At 31.6% G+C, this 18,171-nt stretch overlaps 1 protein-coding gene across 1 annotated transcript in view; it reads right to left on the bottom strand.

Annotated features, from left to right (window-relative positions):
* Positions 1-14,213, bottom strand: part of LOC131852710 (protein muscleblind) — a 175,216-nt gene extending 161,003 nt beyond the window's left edge. The window contains exon 1 of the mRNA XM_059203431.1: positions 14,192-14,213. The gene's annotated coding sequence lies outside the window, so the exon portion shown is untranslated. The remainder of the gene's footprint in view (positions 1-14,191) is intronic.
* Positions 14,214-18,171: the final 3,958 nt, after the last annotated feature.

Here is an 18,171-nt window from a genome sequence, read left to right as displayed (position 1 = left end):
AGTACTAGTTTATCTCACAATGGCTATTTTAAAGGAATGAGTCGCATTGCAGTGCAATTGCTATCGGCACGTAACTATCCTGGCATCCTGAAGAATGTCTGGGTATTATGTATGATACTGCCGCGGTAATGACAATCTGATTATAAATTAGTTCTATTTAGTTGAATCTAGTAAACCTAACAATATAAGATTAGATTTAATAAACACTGTTGTTTTTAAAACAACATAAGTAGGTAAGGTAAAGTTCTCACATACGTATTAATGAAATATTACTTATATATTCAGTTAGCATTATTGTATGTCACACTTATAATGAATGTTCAATAAAATATAATATATAAATATACATGCGAAAATTGTCTAAAGTTTAACTCGGACATTACGTTGCAAATAATAAGAATTGAGTTAGTAATTTAGTGAACGGCAACATTCATGATATAACATCAAAAGCACATAGACACAATACCCGAATGGGCAATCTATTTGAGTAATTATCCGCTAAGGGCCATTGTCGGCCATCTTGTACGCGTGGAATGAGCCGTGTTCGCTCAATGCCTGCCTGTTATGTACATGCTTTTGGTGATCACGGCGACAGTGCCCCCGAGTGTCTTCAACGACCGTACAAACACTTCATTGTCCTCAAGATATCTATCAATTTATATCGATGTTCTCACGTATTGACATCAATAACATCAAATTAACAAATACTATAATATGTTACAACAACAAGTATTACAATTTTATATTACTAGCTAAAATCGTTTTAATTAATAATAGAATGCAGACAATTGAGTACAAAATATAAGTAAAATCTGATAATATTATGAGGTGAAATAAGAACGGGAAGGAAACTGCGTAAATTAAATGAGAATTGAAATATCCAATTGAAGGGAGTGACGGAAAATTAAACATGAAATTCTGTTTAATTACAACACTTGATAGGTTAACAATCTCGGATTCACAGTTTGACTGCGGCTTATCTGGTGCCAAATGTTTCAAAGAAACTTTTAACGAGTTTAAAGTTGTGCCAAGTGTAGTGCACCCGCAGCAGTTCCGTAGCTTAAGATTAATTAAACAATTGCACGATGGCTCCTTGAAAACACTCCGACATGTCTCGGCCTGTCGTCGCCAACCTTGCCAAATTAAAGTCATAAATCAAAATCCAACGACCGGAAACAGAGAAATGGAATAATGAAGAACTAATTCCAATGGAAAGAACTATACGAGCGCGACTTAACCATGATTAATTATTTCTTTAGCTCACCATACGAAATGTAGCTCGTACGACCTCACTTGCAACTGTGTAGTGACTCAGCAAGTGTCAAAAGATTTTTGATGAGCGAGCAATTGGATTAGGTATATATAACTTATAGCTGTGTATCATCATTACTAATATGGCAATATAAGAGACAATATCTTAATTTTCGTCTTGATATAGCAAAACATTTTGTCGTCCACTATCAATTTCTAACTATGATTTAATTAAAATGACCTTAATTTTAAGGGTTTTCTTAAAATTTTTTAAAGATTCTACTATCACATTCCGAAAGAAATATCGGGTGAAAAATTTATCAATCAAATTAAAAATCTTATATTCATGACATTGACATTGACATTTTAGCCGCTTATGAACGTAATTTCTTAATATATTTTCCTTATTGTCTTAATAAACTTCACTATTGCTCTTTTCAGACAAAAGTATGTATGTATATGACTTTGTGTAAATAAAATGCCAAATATGAAATATAGTCCAGTATCACAAATGAATTGACGTCCAATCTATCGGGCCGATAACGAGACTGTGTGACCAGTCTCGTAAATTAATCTATCGCTATAATGCATATATAAAGCTTCTAAAATTTTGCATACAGCTTATGGGTATGATTGATACATATATAACTGTAATCAAATTGGAATTAAAAACGATACTATGAACTCACTTGTCATTCATCTTCTAGATGAATTATTTACATTGACATAAAAGTAATAAAATGGAATATTTAGCTGGTTATGTATTCAATTTTGCTCGGAACAAGTGAGTGTAGTTGCAATTTACAGGGGGGGAAAGAAGGTGAGTGGGTAACGTCGGTGTTGCGGGCTAGCTCGTAATTCAACAGGAATTTATGTGCGTGCGCCGGTGACGCTAAAAGATTAGTCGCTCGCATCGTCTGTACGTGGATCCAACAGCTTTGTGACAAACAAATTGGTTTTATCTTTTTCTAAAGCAGCTTTAATCACCCATATTATTAAAGATCGTCATCATTATATATGTACATTAAAAATGTATATCTCTATACGAAAGACATTTGAAAACAGTAACAGTAGTTTTTATTTTTTTCTGTACGTTACGATTTAACAGATTTGGTTATGTATTGTGGTATGTTGTATTAAAAATTTTGTGTTTGTTTTATATTGGTTGTTTTAATCTGTTTACAAATACAAAAGTTGTGGGTTCAGTTACTCGAGTAATAAATATTTAAACTTTACCAACGTTAACGTTTATAGGTTTAGTAAGACAATAAGTTGGTATCTATGTATTTATTAAATGTAAATTGGAATGTAAATATTGTTTAAATTATATTATACAAATGTACCAAAGATACGTCAGTATCACAGTTGTTGTCTCTACGTTACTAATAAACTTTGAATATGAAAATTAATTTACTTTTGCATAAACAATCTGTCTCTAACTTAGTTATAATGTATTGAAACAGTTCGAGGCATAGCGTCGCGTAATGAAACAAGCCAGATGTACAAAACATAGAATGTTCTTTATGGGACACGCTTTCGCTATTACAACAAGACCAAATTGCAGAGAACTATCACGGTATAGGACGCATCGGGTTTTCCGATGTTACAGGAAGGGCCCAAAGGTTCACTGGAGGTCAGTGTAGGCTGGCGGAGTGATTCGCGTTGCTAGTAGGCGATGCCGACGGCGGCTGTTCAGGCTTCAGGCTCGCTCCATATTGTATGCGATTCTAACAGCGAGCCGTAATATAATATTAACAAAATAAAATATTAGCATTTCGCTACAGCAAGGGTAAGGTAAGTCGAAATAACAATAAATATCTAGCGGTTTATGCAACCTCTGTAAAATATACAAATTTAGTAGGTAACTGGATATTTCTGTAACTACATAAATAAAAAAATATACAATGCTCACGGATATAATCCAAATAGGACAGTCAGAGATATTCAATTAGAGATTTATCTATTTCATGAATATGTCACTCATTTCATTACTCAATTTCTCGGTATTACACTATAGGTTCGTGAAGCCTATCATCATTCCTAGTGTCAAAGACCGTTGTTAACTATGGTTACTATTAAGGAGAGTAAAATTGCTCTATAGGAATGTTGTAAAGTCTATTCTGGAGACTGAATTAAGCTACTTTATTTATCTATTAATAAATAGATTGTTGTTACGTAATGATAGTTTAATTTTAATAACAAGAAATTAAAATTTTTAATTTATAATATTTAGCTACTGCATTACATATTGTATTGTATATCATTAATGGCTTAACAATGTAATGGTTAGCAAGCATTACTTACTCGGTGTGTGAATATCGTAATGTCCAATGAATTCACGAGGCGATTAAGACATAATTGCGGCCCAAATTTTTATAGGTCATATCGATATAGGCTGTGGTCGAATTCATTACCCTATGGGGTTGGCGGCGTGGGAGGGCGAGGGGAGGTGAAGGACGGGACTTCATGGCGTCAGGCGCGGGGCGGCGGGAATGTAATATCAGTAGAGTAGTGTTATTGCGGTTTCTAACTCGGCTCACATCCATAGAGCCGCTTATATATAAAATATTTACATTTATTACATTTGATTAATTTCAGATTCCTTATATATATACCTAATTTATATATATTAAATATTCAGACTATATATGTATACACATTTACATAGATAGTAAATAAATATATCTATGACAAAGCTAAGTATATTTTCTTTTATGACGTAATGCGAAAATATAACATAATAATGTTATAAGTTATTAAGCCATTAGAAACCATAATTAGTATCATAATTTTCTTAAAATTCATGTGCAATGTGGTTACCTGAGCTTAACTTTTTTTTATATTAAATGACATTAAGGTTTTTGGTGAAACAAGACTGTTTTGTACTTACATCAGGCACTATTACGTATTCTGTGCTTTAACTGAATTTATAGTCTGTTGCAATATTCAGTTGCTACAGCTATTATTCCGTAAATTATGTAGAATGGAGTATCATAATATCCTACCTGTGTTCGTTTATACTGTAGCTAGACCTCAGAATGTTGATAGGTATTACAATATTCAGCGTAAATAGGAACTTGTGAATTTTAAGTGAATGTATGCATAAACGCTGTATTTTCAATATTTTCTGTTGATTGAATGCACCTCTCTTTTTGACCTTTCACATTCTTTGAATTATGATAAGAGTCTTCGATATTAAGAGATTAAGTGAAACACTATTATTCGGTATCTTGGACTTTCTCATGAATGTGCACAATCGATTTAATATAATAAAATGTTTGCCATTTGTCTAGGCGTTCCACTCCATCACACTGGTCGCGAAGCCAGTCAAAATATAGACAGATTTTTCTTGCCACTAGCACGATATATAACAAGATAGAGACAAAAGCTCAACATCTTGTTCTTTCTTCTGCACTAAGAAGCATACTTACCGACTGATATATTTATCTACAAAAGTTAGTGGGTAAAATTCAGAAAAAAGTTGTCTCAGTTTTGAATTATACGTATATCTGAAGCAAGCTGACGCGACGGCCCAATTACTGATTACTTACATGAAAAGCACCAGGGACATCACACATCATATAAAACCCGTTATACCTCTCATTCTTTACTACACGTAGCAGTAAAACTGCATTGCGGTTAGCTGAAATGGATGAAACAGAGCTACCCACGCAGCTGACATTCCACGAAATTTTTACTTCTGACGAATTTACATTATATATATATTCAAATGACAACTGCAATGAATTCTCTGTTTGCTTTATACTACAAATGCCAAGTGGGTCGGGTTATGCTGCGCGGGCACACGCTTGACGGGATAACCGTAGGTATAGAGAGGCCATCAGGATAATTATGACTTAAATACATACAAACATAGGTACGGCCATACAAAGTTTTCTGTGGTCAACTAATAAGTACGACAGGTATAGAGCTATTATATATATAACAGAACTAATGAATAACTTGTTAGCAGTAAAGTTTATTACGAGATTTTAATTGCTGTCAGTTCTGGTTACATATTACATTATAATTTGATAATTAATTATTAGTGTATATAAATGTGGCCCCCGTCCTACAGCGTCTCGCCTCGAACTCAGACGAAAGCATTAAATTAATGTACAAAGCCATAATACTAGTGCAAAATGAACAAAATTACATACGATTTATGAACATATTAAGGTATGAACTGTTATAAACTTCATAATTTGTTAGACTTAACAAAGCAGCAAGTCGAATAGCGCGCGGATAAAAACATAGGGACATGCAGATCGATTTAATTGCAAAGAGCTCGTTAGCGCTGATCCGATTTGCTCTGCCCACTAGTTTTAATACTGAAATGTAACTTCGGAAAATACTTATACAGCAAATAAATTGATTGATTGATTGCTATTTTTGTATATCATGTAATAAAAAGAGCATAACAATACGAAATACACCAATAATAAGTAACAAAATTAACGATCAACTTTCTTCAACAAGAATTTGATGAAATGTGAAAACAATCTTTGAAGCTTTTGTACTCAATCGATCACGTGACTACGAATTCTATATGAAGAATATTTTTTGTACTCCAGATCTTTGCTTTTCCTTGGGGAAAATTCTTAAGTTACATAAATACTATCGCTGGAATTCGGATTGTAATACACATTTTTGTATTCTTGGAAGGGTTATTGACCAAATTTTTTTATCACAGTGCGTATTTACAAATATAATACCTAATATTTGTTACATGAATATAGTGTTGTTTTATTTATAAATATTCAATAAAGCGTGTTATTTTTATCTAAGCACAGAATAAAATGGTAAATAAAATAAACCCAATTCAAATAATCATAATAAGAACTTATGATTCGATGCGGAGTATAAAAAAAGGGAGAAAAGAATATTGAAACACGAGCGTTATAATGTATTTTATTGTGGAAGTAAAGTCGTTATTATTACAGTAAATAGACCCCGTATTGTACGTTTGTAATGACGTAAAGAAAATAATTGAATCAAAATGAGTAAAATGGTGTAGATGTTTAACAAATTAGATGTGTATTTCTTGTTTACAGAAGCAAAAGATGTAATTAACGCTTTAGAACGGCAAATGTTCTAATTATGTAAGAATACAGAGCAGTTATGAAATATTTAAATACCTCACGTAATATATACCTTGGACAATTCACACAGCGAAACCTAGTCGAAAGGTGTTATGAGTACTAGGCAACTATTAATAATACTCAGTTTTTATTAAAACATATATAATACATAAAAAACAGCCAAACCAATACAAAATATCATGCCCATGAATACAAATGTTTGTATCGTGCGAGGAATCGAAATCGCGACCTTCGAAATCAAAGGCAGTATGCACAACCGGTAAACCACCGAAACTGTGAAATGAATTCCTAAAATAAATATAAAAATGTTGTAAACGTAATGCCCACATATTTTTTTCAAAATACATCATTCTAAACAAAATCAATAGATAGGTAGTGTTTACTCTGTAATAACAGAAAAGAATGGGTTTTAATATTCATAATGTCAGTTGCAAAATAAATGGATTTCACGAGCGGTTATTCCGAGTTTGAGTGATAAAGGCCGTATACAATTGGTCCGATTTTGCTCTCTTTTATTCTAAGTTTTATTATTTTAAAGTATTTTAATTAAAACTGACATTGTTTTGTGGAAGAAGATTATGACAAGCCGCCAGCTTGACGTAGACAAAAAGATTTCGCGCAATCCGTTTCGTTCTAATGTAGGGTTGGACAGGGTCAGAAATTATTCAAGTTTAGCTCGAGATACTCAATTTTTAATAATGTTATTTCATTGTAAGATAATTAAAGAGTTATTATAATACACAATATAATTTGGAAATATATTTTTGCACACAGAAAAGAAATGTAATTATTTATGTTTGTCTCATTATATAGCTCTTGTTCTAATAAGGAGCTCTATATGTACAAACAAATATTACAATAATATTCAGGACAGTTCACACAGCGCTGTCTAGTACTTAGCTTAGCGGAGCTTGTTATGGGTACCAGACAACTGATAGAATACTTAAATGCATTTTTTTGTAAATACATACATAATATGTATAGAAAACATCTACATAGATAAAATAATTAAATTTAAAATACAAATAATTATACTCATGAATACATATGTTTTTGACAAAACTGTTATAGAATGTACAAATTTAAATCGTTCGTATTTATTGTGACATCGATAAAAACAGGTGTTTTAAATGTATATAATGAGGGCCATTTAATTTATATCAGAACTAATGTAACAAATAATTACCTAAGAGAGCTCTGAAAGAAATTGTTCTAGAAAATTGTGTAAACGTCTAATTTTCTAACCACACCGGAATTTGCAATCACTGATTCTAAACCTTAATTAGTAACATATATTTGGGACTAAGTAGAGTCATAGAGTTATAATTGAGTAACAAATCTATACTCATATTACAAATGCGAAAGTATGTCGGTGTGTCTGTTCGTTCCTGTTTTCTGTTTGTTAACGATTAAAGAGCTGATCGGATTTTATCGAAATTTGATGTAAAGATAGATTGGAACACGATTGCTAATACAAGCTTTCTTTTAATTAAAAGAAGCTATCTGGTAGTCTATTATGAATCTGATTTACGTAGTATGAATTACTTACTTACTACTTGCTACTGTTTATTTTAATGTTAGAAAAAGTTGCTCTGAATAATGTTTTAAAAATGGCTCTGTTTATTTGATAAGTTCTTTTTTAATAATATGTAGGTAAAGTAATATTATGATTTTTACACTGATTAATTAGCAATTAAAGAGTTGGTTTTATTTACATTTTACCCGCCTTCGCAATAGTTTTCTTAGCTGCTCCGTCTCTATTAGAGGTAGCCTGATGTTACATAACCTTAATCGTTAAATAACCCACATTTTTTTAATCTAACTAGTATTTCATTAGATTATCGCGTTTAAACAAACAATAAACTTCATATACTCGTAATACGAGTAGTGTGGGTAATTAAAGAATATATAACTTATTAGTCACTGACGTAATGTTATACAACCATAATAAATATTTGTTTGCCAGCCCTATGGTGGGGTATCTTCGTGACTGGCAAGCGCTGCCCATTGTCTCTCCTTTGTATTGTGGAACAAGGATCTGCTTCTATTTGCTTACGAGGTTAAAAGATTTAGTTTACAGTTTTTGTTTCCATTATGATAGCACAATTACTGTAATTTTTAACAAACTTTTAAACAGAAATAATCTAAATTAGGACATAAACACTAATATAATATCTACTACTATAATAAAATCTACATAACCTTGTATTTTAATAAGTAGTTCTTAACGTATTTCAACTTAAAATGATTATTATTTATAATTATCATTAGAAATAAAAATCACGGAGTATAGAAACATAGAACAAAACTATTATCAAATGCATATGTTTTAGTTCATATTACATACTTGCTTTAATTTATTTGAGGTGCTCATTTATATGGGGAACTTACTATGTATATACATTTTGTGTGAAAAGGCGTACCCGCAACAATTAAAAGTCAAGTGTGTCATTTAGTCAGTATATTGTTACAATAGAAAACATTTACAGATATAGGAAATCTACTTCCTTGTAATTGAATATCAACCATGAATACGAGTACCTACTCGTATAAGAAGTCTGTTAAGCAATCATATAATAGCCTGACAATGACATTTTCTTTCAAAGTAGAGTCCTCTTAAAATGGACCCAACTCGAGAGGTACTCGCTGCCAGGCGTATACCTTTTATAAAATTCAAATAGTTACTTTACACTTAGACATTTTTATAGAACTATTCATTGAGTTATAATAACTTTATATTATCTCAGATTCTTTAAACTTCCTTACTTCTTTGAAATGGCTCGATTGTATTCCATTTTCGTGTGTATTTATGTTATACAAAATCATTGCCAATTTTTTATCAATTAATTGTGATCATTATCTTTTTCTATTTAACCGAATGATTGTCTCTCACAATCTCTTCTCAGTTGAGGTCCGACTTATTTTCATGTTTTCATAAATTTATTTTAGTTTATTTATTATTTTAAAGAAGATGTATTAATATAGGAAGATATCCATTTAATTACTGTGGAGTAGATATGCTAGTTTCCCTTATTACCTGCACAAAAGTTCAAAGCAACGCCATTTATTTTAAATGGATCCGTTCTAAATTATATACATTCACTCCTTAAAGTTATATAGATTCAGGTAAATTAATTTTTAAAGTGTGTTAAATGATGGTATTTTATTAGGCTTATAAAATTAAAACATCCTACCACATGTTCAGAAGCGGTTAAGAACATGAAATAATGTAACACCAAACTTTCGGAATACGAAAGAAAAATAAAGTTGTACGTCAGATATTTATAGTTTTCGTAAAATAAAACACGAGAAGTGCTCTTGTTTTTCTTATTTGTTGAGATAAGTTTGTAGAAACAAATCAACAAATAAGTTTACGAATGCCAAAACATCATAATACATAGGTACAATACAATAGAAACTTGAGTATTTAATAAAATCAACAACATCAAAATAAGTTTAAAATCATTTGTCGTTACGGCGTCAAATTGCAATTAACAACAGTTGGAACATGAAAGTTGCCTAATAAGTTATCCAACAGACTTGGTCCAGACTGGAACGCAATGGAGGAACTGATCGCTAGCGAATTGACAGGCTGACCTTCAAACTTAAATGCGAAGATTTTACGATTGTTTTCCTTTCAGCAATTTAAATTGAATAGGTTAGAGAATTTTACGATGAAGAATATTCCGTTCAAAGGGATATTCATTACCTTCAGTAAAGTATGTAGGTACTAATCTATTTTATGGCTGAAATATCCATGTAAATCATACTCCCAAACTCTATTTGTTCTCAAACTACATGTGTCGAGGTCTGAATCCGTAATCGTCCGTATCCGTAATGTATGAATCCGTAATCTAAAGATTAAGTATGTGTTAACACCAGAAAATGTTGTTAAGTGACCGTAAAATAGGTACATTTTTTGTGACGCTATGTTAATAGTGGAAAAACTGTGCGTATTGTGACACGGGAAGCCTCCAGCGGTGTGTCCGCCCGCCGCGGCGAGGTTCGTTCCGCAAGATCATTGTTATTTATCTCGGTGCCTCCCCGCTTTTATTTCGTCCCTGTCCGCCTCGGTTTATTTGTCTTCGGGATCTGAGGGTACATTAACGTATTTTTCTTCTCTATTAGGGAGACGGTCGTCGGCTCACCTTCAAACTTTGCCGGGATCCGAGAAATCCGATTCCCGGCGTTTGTTTACTTGTATTTTTTTCTGAGAAAAGTCAAATAAAAGTTGATGACTGATTGTATTGCAGAAGATTTAGTAATCACGACGAATAAGGAGAAGTTGTGATGCGTTAAACTGTGAAAACGATAGAGGGCCGAATGCGGCTGCCTCTTGTCCCCGAGACGTCTCCCCGTCGTTCCCGAACTGACGAAGTTTGACAAAGCAATTTCTAACTTGAGAATAATATTTGTCCCCATACAACTTATAAATAATTTATATATTATTATGTTTATATAGGACCGGGTCGGGTATTGAGTGGGTGAGAGTAGATAATATAATTAATTAAGTACTTTGGTCTCATAATATTTTCATTCAATTTTCCATTAAGTAGATTTTTATATTATCTTTAAATTAATATTAAAAGTTTTCATATTCTGTCTATTGCTTTCACAAAATGTCTAAAGCATTAACGTCCAATTACTCCAAATTTAGTATTATTTCAATTTATCATTTATCCTTTGAATTTAACACATATCAATAAGCTATTTAAAAAATATTATATATTATTTATTAAGCCAAATTTTCATGTCAAAGTAATGATTCCATTATTTCTATTGAATAGATTTTTTTATTTTTTTACGCAAAGTCTTTACATATTTACTACAAAAAGGTATGAAGGTTTTTCTACCAATCTATTGGACTTAGTAGTAAATATTAACATCTTGATCCTATAACAAAATTGACATAAGCATGTGTTAAACACACAATACCTACACGATAACTACCCATAAGTCAAACGAATAATTATTTTCCAGTCGTACTGGTACTGGTCTGGTCTTGTCTGGTCATGTTGTGATTATATCACGTGATATTTTACATCATAGAACTACTTTCTGTCAGTACTTACTCAGACGTTATAAGTTAGGTGTCAAAGGAGCAAGTGGTATACTTATTAATTAGACCGTTAGTACTTACTTTTCAGTAAGTTTTATAAACAATTAGCGATTTCATCTGTACAAACTGTCATCTAGGGGATGACAGTTTGTACAGACCACCCCGTCCATATTATTTTTTAAAATAAAAGGTAGTTTTTGTCCGTTTTCGTGATACTATCCAGTTTTATTTCAAATTTCAGTATAATCCGTTCAACTGGTTGTGCAAAGGTAGTTAGATAAACAGACACACTTTCTGATTTATAAATACATTGTAGTGTGGATTTAACTTTCACCAATAACTAAAATACAATAATGTACTCTTTATACAATGCACAATATAGACAGAATAGACAACAATTTTATCAAAATCAAAACTGGCAATAATTATTAAAATTAATTAGCAGCAAAGAAATATATACAATTCCTTCAAATCGGGATAATCTCGACACAGATTCCCACCAGTTCTTGCGAGAAAGTCGTTACTTTCAAATAAATTTCACAATGAATTTAATCAAAAAGGAAAAGAGAGAAGTAAGACTTCGTAGACGCAAATAAATTATTTCCAAATTAAAGTGAATTGCATAACATGGACTAAATTATTTATATGCCTTTGTATTGGCAAAGCTGACCTGATGGTAAACCGTAACTGTTACCTACCTTAGTAGGTAACAGTTACCTACCTCGCATATACATAAATAGCACTAAGCACATCACATTATCATATGACGCAAGCGATACTACTCATGCGTTGTCATTCCAGAAGACTAAGAAGTCGTCCGTCTTATCCTGTAATTTCTCTACAAAGGAAATACAGCTTACAAAGCAAGCTTAGTGGCTGAAATAGGTGAGACTGAGGTACCCACGCAAACGACTTGTCACTTCTGGTAAATGTATAAATATCATTGTGTTGTTCACTGCAACCCAATGGATCGTAAAATGTTTTGTGAGACTCGTGCTGATTCATACAGCAATAAATAGCCAAACTATTTTAAGGCGTCCTTCGCACAGTTTCAAGCCCGTTAACATGACTGGAAATCGCCCGTGCCCGTATTAACCCAGAATTCTCTCCATTTGCATAATACTTTTCACTCTAGGCGGCTTTTATTTAACGCCTTGCCATCTGTGTAATAATATCTACAAAAATTATAAGACTAGAACAGTTACGAAAATAGTACTTTAAGCGCTATTATTAAATATCCCAAACAAACGACAGTGTAAATATGATTTTAGAAGACGCGCAAACACAAAACGTGCCGTATTTATTCATTATAAGAATAGTTCATGAGGCAGGTAAAATATATACATAATAGTACTTTAAAAAAAGTTCGAATGGTTATATTCAAGTTGTCAGCAATAATAAATCAATATAAATGTTCTATTAGCAAGATATCGCCATTAATAGGAGAAAATGAAATCACCTCAACATTAATAGAGAGAGCAAATTGCCAGATAGAATAAATCCATTCTGGCAGATCGGTTGCATGAAAATTGCAACAGCGGGCAATACCGGCGCGCCAGCGAAGCGCACGATTATAACGAGTTGGGATAAATCAAAATGAATTGTGGTAAGTTATTAGGGCCATTCCACAAAATAGGAAGAAGCCAAGCTCAATGCAAATTGCAATGCCAAAATATACCCAGTGTGATAATGAAATTTTAAGATGCTATTTTTATTTACATAATTGAAATTCTTTTCTTTCGTTATTTTTTTCTCGTAAATATGAAACATATTACTTCATTTATACAACACCATAAGCTATTATTACTTTTTTATATTATTTCACAGTGTTGGTATGTGACCGAAAACATATATAATATAATAATTATACAATATAACCATATAATCGTTCACGAATATATTTTTTTAAATAATAGTAAAAACTATCAAAATCTGTTACATACTTGCATTCTTTACGTAATTAACATAGCAAGCAAATTGACGATCCCATCCGATGTTAGTTAAAAGGTAATCATCATCTGTAGTTTGGTATCTACTTAAAACACAAGTGTTGCTTAGATTGGGACCAGATGGCGTTGTGTGAATTGTCCCGGCATATTATATTATAATTATTACTGACACTATTGTTATATACCTTTTAGAAATTCTCTTACTTAATAGTTTTTAACAATACAAAAAAATCTTTAAATATGTTAATTTCTCAATACATATTTGAAATATTGTAAATGGTACTGAATTTTTATCTCATTCGATGGAGGTAATGCATGCACGGTCATGCATCGATGGCAAAAGATTAGATTAAATTACGTTTGCAGTTAATATCAGTGCATGTAACACCTGAAAACTATATATTATTGTATCTATTGTTGTGTGTATCTACCTCTATGCATTTACAAGAAACACATTTTTATTCCATACCAATATATAAATGTGTGTAAACGGACTAAAGGGCTGTATAGCTGTTATAGACATTTATCGTGAAGATAGATTATGACATTAGAAATAGACATTTTAATCTAAAAACACACGAAGTCGTGGGTAACAGCTAAGTATATATAAAATCTTTCAATAATGTCTCATAAATGTCACGCCATTTCACATTACACATTATCTAAAACCAACACTTTCATTACAGTTTCGGGAAAGAAATATTAAAATGCCATTCTTTCTTAAAATAATCCAGTCCTTTATCTTTGAATATTAGATATATATAATAGATAATATATCATTGTAATATTAATTGTTAAAAGTAAAGTATGATTAACAGAAAGTCACATACCTTTTGCAAATAATCTTCTATTTGCGATTAATGTTGCAACGTAACCTGAAATTAAATAGAAAAATGTTATTCAACTGAATTATGAAACAGCGCAAAACGAAATAATAAGTCCTACTGTAATTGATATGTGCAAGGACGATAATACTTAATATAAAAACTAATTCTATATCAAATTATAGGATTCTATTTAATTAAATAATTTATTTAGATATTCGCATTTGAATAAAATTTCCTCACCAGCTCCGGCATAATAAAGGGGGGACTTTAATTACGGTAATTTGATAATCAGCGGGGTTGCCCTAATTTATATTTGACGTAATTTCCCTTTATATTTGTTATGGTGTATTAATGAACCAATATTATATATTAAAGTTCTACCATAACGATAATAATATTAGACTGACGTGTCTTTTAGGATTACAATTATAGGTTTGACAAACATTTTTATTTTTCTTATAAATCCATTTATAAAATAAAAGCATATAATATGAATAATATCTCAGGATAATCCTCACACAGTGCCTCTAGTCTTAAGCTAAGCAGCGCTTGTGTTATGGTTATTAGATAAGTGATATAAGTGGAAATAATTATACATATTTAATGTAGGAATCAGCCATGTGGAACGGGTTGTTAGTAATGCGGACTATGTACACATTACTAGTAATGTATCTCTATCAGTTTTATGTTATTTATATTTTATAATTATGTATTATCTTTAAAACAAACAGGATTTTTAAGGATGATTTTTATTCTACCGCCAGATACACGTGTCATTTGTACACAACTAGGTATCAGGAGTCCATCTATAATTGAATACTTCATATTAAACGAATGGGTGTCCTAACAAATTGAATCCCGTGTGTTGGCGTAAGATGGCTTTGTAATGGACAGTAGTACAAGACTGTGTTTAATACGATGTCTGTGTGAGGATGCATCCAGAGTTCAATGCGGGTATTGCGGGTCGACGCCGGTAAACAACGCTCGTTCCCCGACACTGGCGGCAGCTGCGCGCCTGCACCCGACGCGCAATATCCCTCCGACAAAATAAAGGAATACTCCGCGACGACAATCGTTCGCCTTCTTTACCCTTACCCAACAAATACAAACGCACGCCTCCGAATGACTTTACAAAAATTTGCATTGCACCGCCTTTTTTTTCTCTATATTTTCCACGTTCAGAAAAGCAATTTTTGTACGTCGCCCGCGATGCGGGACGAGGGAAATTGCACTCGTTCGTCGCTGAACGAAGAACACTGAGAATGGGGTGACATCGAGTATTGTGCGGAACAGAATCGAGCGATTGCTTTCGTCTGCCTTTATTGCCATATTCTTCTGGACGCTTAAACATTACGACACGTGTTTTGTTTTTCATGACCCAAGGTCAAGCTATTCATAGGTGAGTATTTATTTATGTGAGGTTAAAATTGCGTAACAATTCAGTAACTACGTAATAATATCAGTGATTATGTAATTTAATTTATACTTCTTATGTATAAATATAGTAGACTAATGTTAACTTTTAGAATAATGTCACGAATTTGGTACAAGCATTATGTCGTCTATTGGCGTAGAAAAAAAATTGTAGTCACTATCTACTACAATTTTTTTTCTACTATTAAATATATTTGAAAAAATCAATAATTACAATATGTATTAAATTATTAATATTTAATATTTAATTGTAATTTAGTTGTAGTAAAATATATTTTTGGTGAACATTAATTTATTTTTATTATGTTCAGATTTAGTGTAGTTATGAAATAATTTACAAACAACATCGACTACCTTTACTGTAAATAAATATAAATATCAAATTTGTAATTTAATAAATAACCGCGTCTCTATAACATTAATCTCCTTCTACGGCCCTATCCTTCGTGAGCTAAAGAAAGTCTAGGTTGATTTATCTCTCGACGTTCCTAGATTCAATTAGAGAAAACAGCCCGCTGCATTGCACAGCTAATTATCTTCATTACGCGAAGGACAATAGAGTAACTTGTTAATTACTTCAAAGCACAAACTCATCTCCTTTTCATTGTAATCAGATAAATAGTGCAGTATTTTTCTGTGCGCTCCGAGCGCTGTAGCGAGAGACCAAAATCTGCAAGCGAAACGGAAATTATTTTCTTTAATATCGTTTCAGCAATCTTGGTTGTGTTTTGTATTTCAATGCAAGTAAAACTTGTATAATGTGTATGGTTAATTATTAATAACAATGTAATGTTTCCTTTTTCAGTGAAGTGATATTCTATACAGAGACTATCTTTTTCAAAATAATGATTTCATTATTTCAGTCGATCGCAAAAAGAATATATAAATATATCCCTTATTATAAATAAATTTAATGTATTTTTTAATCAAAGTTAATAAGTAAGTTTATTTTCTACCACTGGCAATGAAACAGTTCTTACAAATGAAATTTGTGTAGTTCAATTAGGGAGACAGGAGCCCAAGCGAACTTTCTCTGTGCCATGAGTCTTCTGGCTAATAGTGATAATTTAAGTAATTGCTTATTTTAAATTATTTAGCAAAATATTAAATAAAAGGGAGTACCTTCATAACTTTTACTATTCTTAGGTTTCTCTCTTCGCTTTCCGTTCTCTCAGTATTTATATCAATTTGTTAACTTAATATATTTTTAAACAATGAAATTAAATTTATATACTGTACATCTTATAATGTTAATATACATTGTACGAGTCAGTAGTTTATTTATATTTTTAACCTTGTTTCAGTAGATATGCCTAATTACTCTCTCAGCAGGCTTATTATTTATCAGCAGTTGCAGTATTTACAAAACTGACGCACACACGATTAATCTCGGTATATTTAAAGTAGATTACTGCATTTCTTATTTTACATAATTTCAATGCCGCGACACACTTGATTTAAGAAACCAGGTGTTGTGTAAATCTCTGAATATTTAGGCAGATGACTCGCGACGGTAATTTAGGATGACAGTGTTAAATGGTTCGCTATATTTTGTTTACTTCGGCAAGTAATTATAACAAATAGGCTGCTACTGCGAATCTACACTGATTATCGCATGGAGTATTTTTTTTGCTGTTAATACTTCTTATTAGAATATAGGAAGTTTTTTTTTAATTTAATGCCCATCATTAGAATACAATCTAATGATGGGCATTAAATTAAAAAAAAAAAAACAATATAGGCTACCAGAAACGTAACGTACGAATCATTTCATACTAAAATTTAAAAAAAACACTGCTTTAGGTATCGGATAGTATTAGGTACAATTTTATAACGATTAGATTTATTCTTATCACAGCAGCAGCCTCACATCATTGGGAATACGAATACTTAATAATTTCAAAGGTATAAAATGTATTTCAGATATAAAAAATCCTTTGTGATTTTTTTATCAATGAATTAAAATTAAATGTAGTAGTAAAAATTAAGGAATTTCAGTGTCAAATATTAGTTTAATCATAGGTAATTATTAAAATTGTCTTCAGTAGCGCCTCTACTCATTCGTAAACTTGGTAGTCGCGTTATTAACTGTGATTTACGAGCTTGTCATCGGTAACGTTTCGACAGACAACCGTAATGACCCCGACTTCGACCCGAGAGGTGCACTCAATTTTATTTATTAGCTTCCTGTGGAAGCTGTTACTTTATCTTAATAGTTGAAAAATGTTTTGAAAACGTTTATCTTCTCTGCCATACCTAATGCGAACGGACGCAATGTTTCACTAAAATGATGTCATTGATATATTAACTATATGAATTAAGAAAATTTTACAATAACAAGATCAACAAAGAAAATGACAATTAAACATAAAAAATGGAATTTCACAACAGTGTGCAATATGGTAGTTTATTCTGTATACTGTTATTGTTTGTTAATACATATTTTATTAACGTAAAAGTTTTACATTTTTTAAAACATATAAGTAATATATATGAAGAATTGAAAGCTAAATCCATTAGAAAAAAAAAATACAGAATTTATAATTTTT

Source organism: Achroia grisella, unplaced genomic scaffold (genome assembly GCF_030625045.1).
Source record: "Achroia grisella isolate CSIRO2021 unplaced genomic scaffold, CSIRO_AGI_Agris_v1 utg856, whole genome shotgun sequence".
In the NCBI taxonomy this organism is placed as follows: Eukaryota; Metazoa; Arthropoda; class Insecta; order Lepidoptera; family Pyralidae; genus Achroia; species Achroia grisella.
This window is presented reverse-complemented; position numbering and strand designations above follow the sequence as displayed.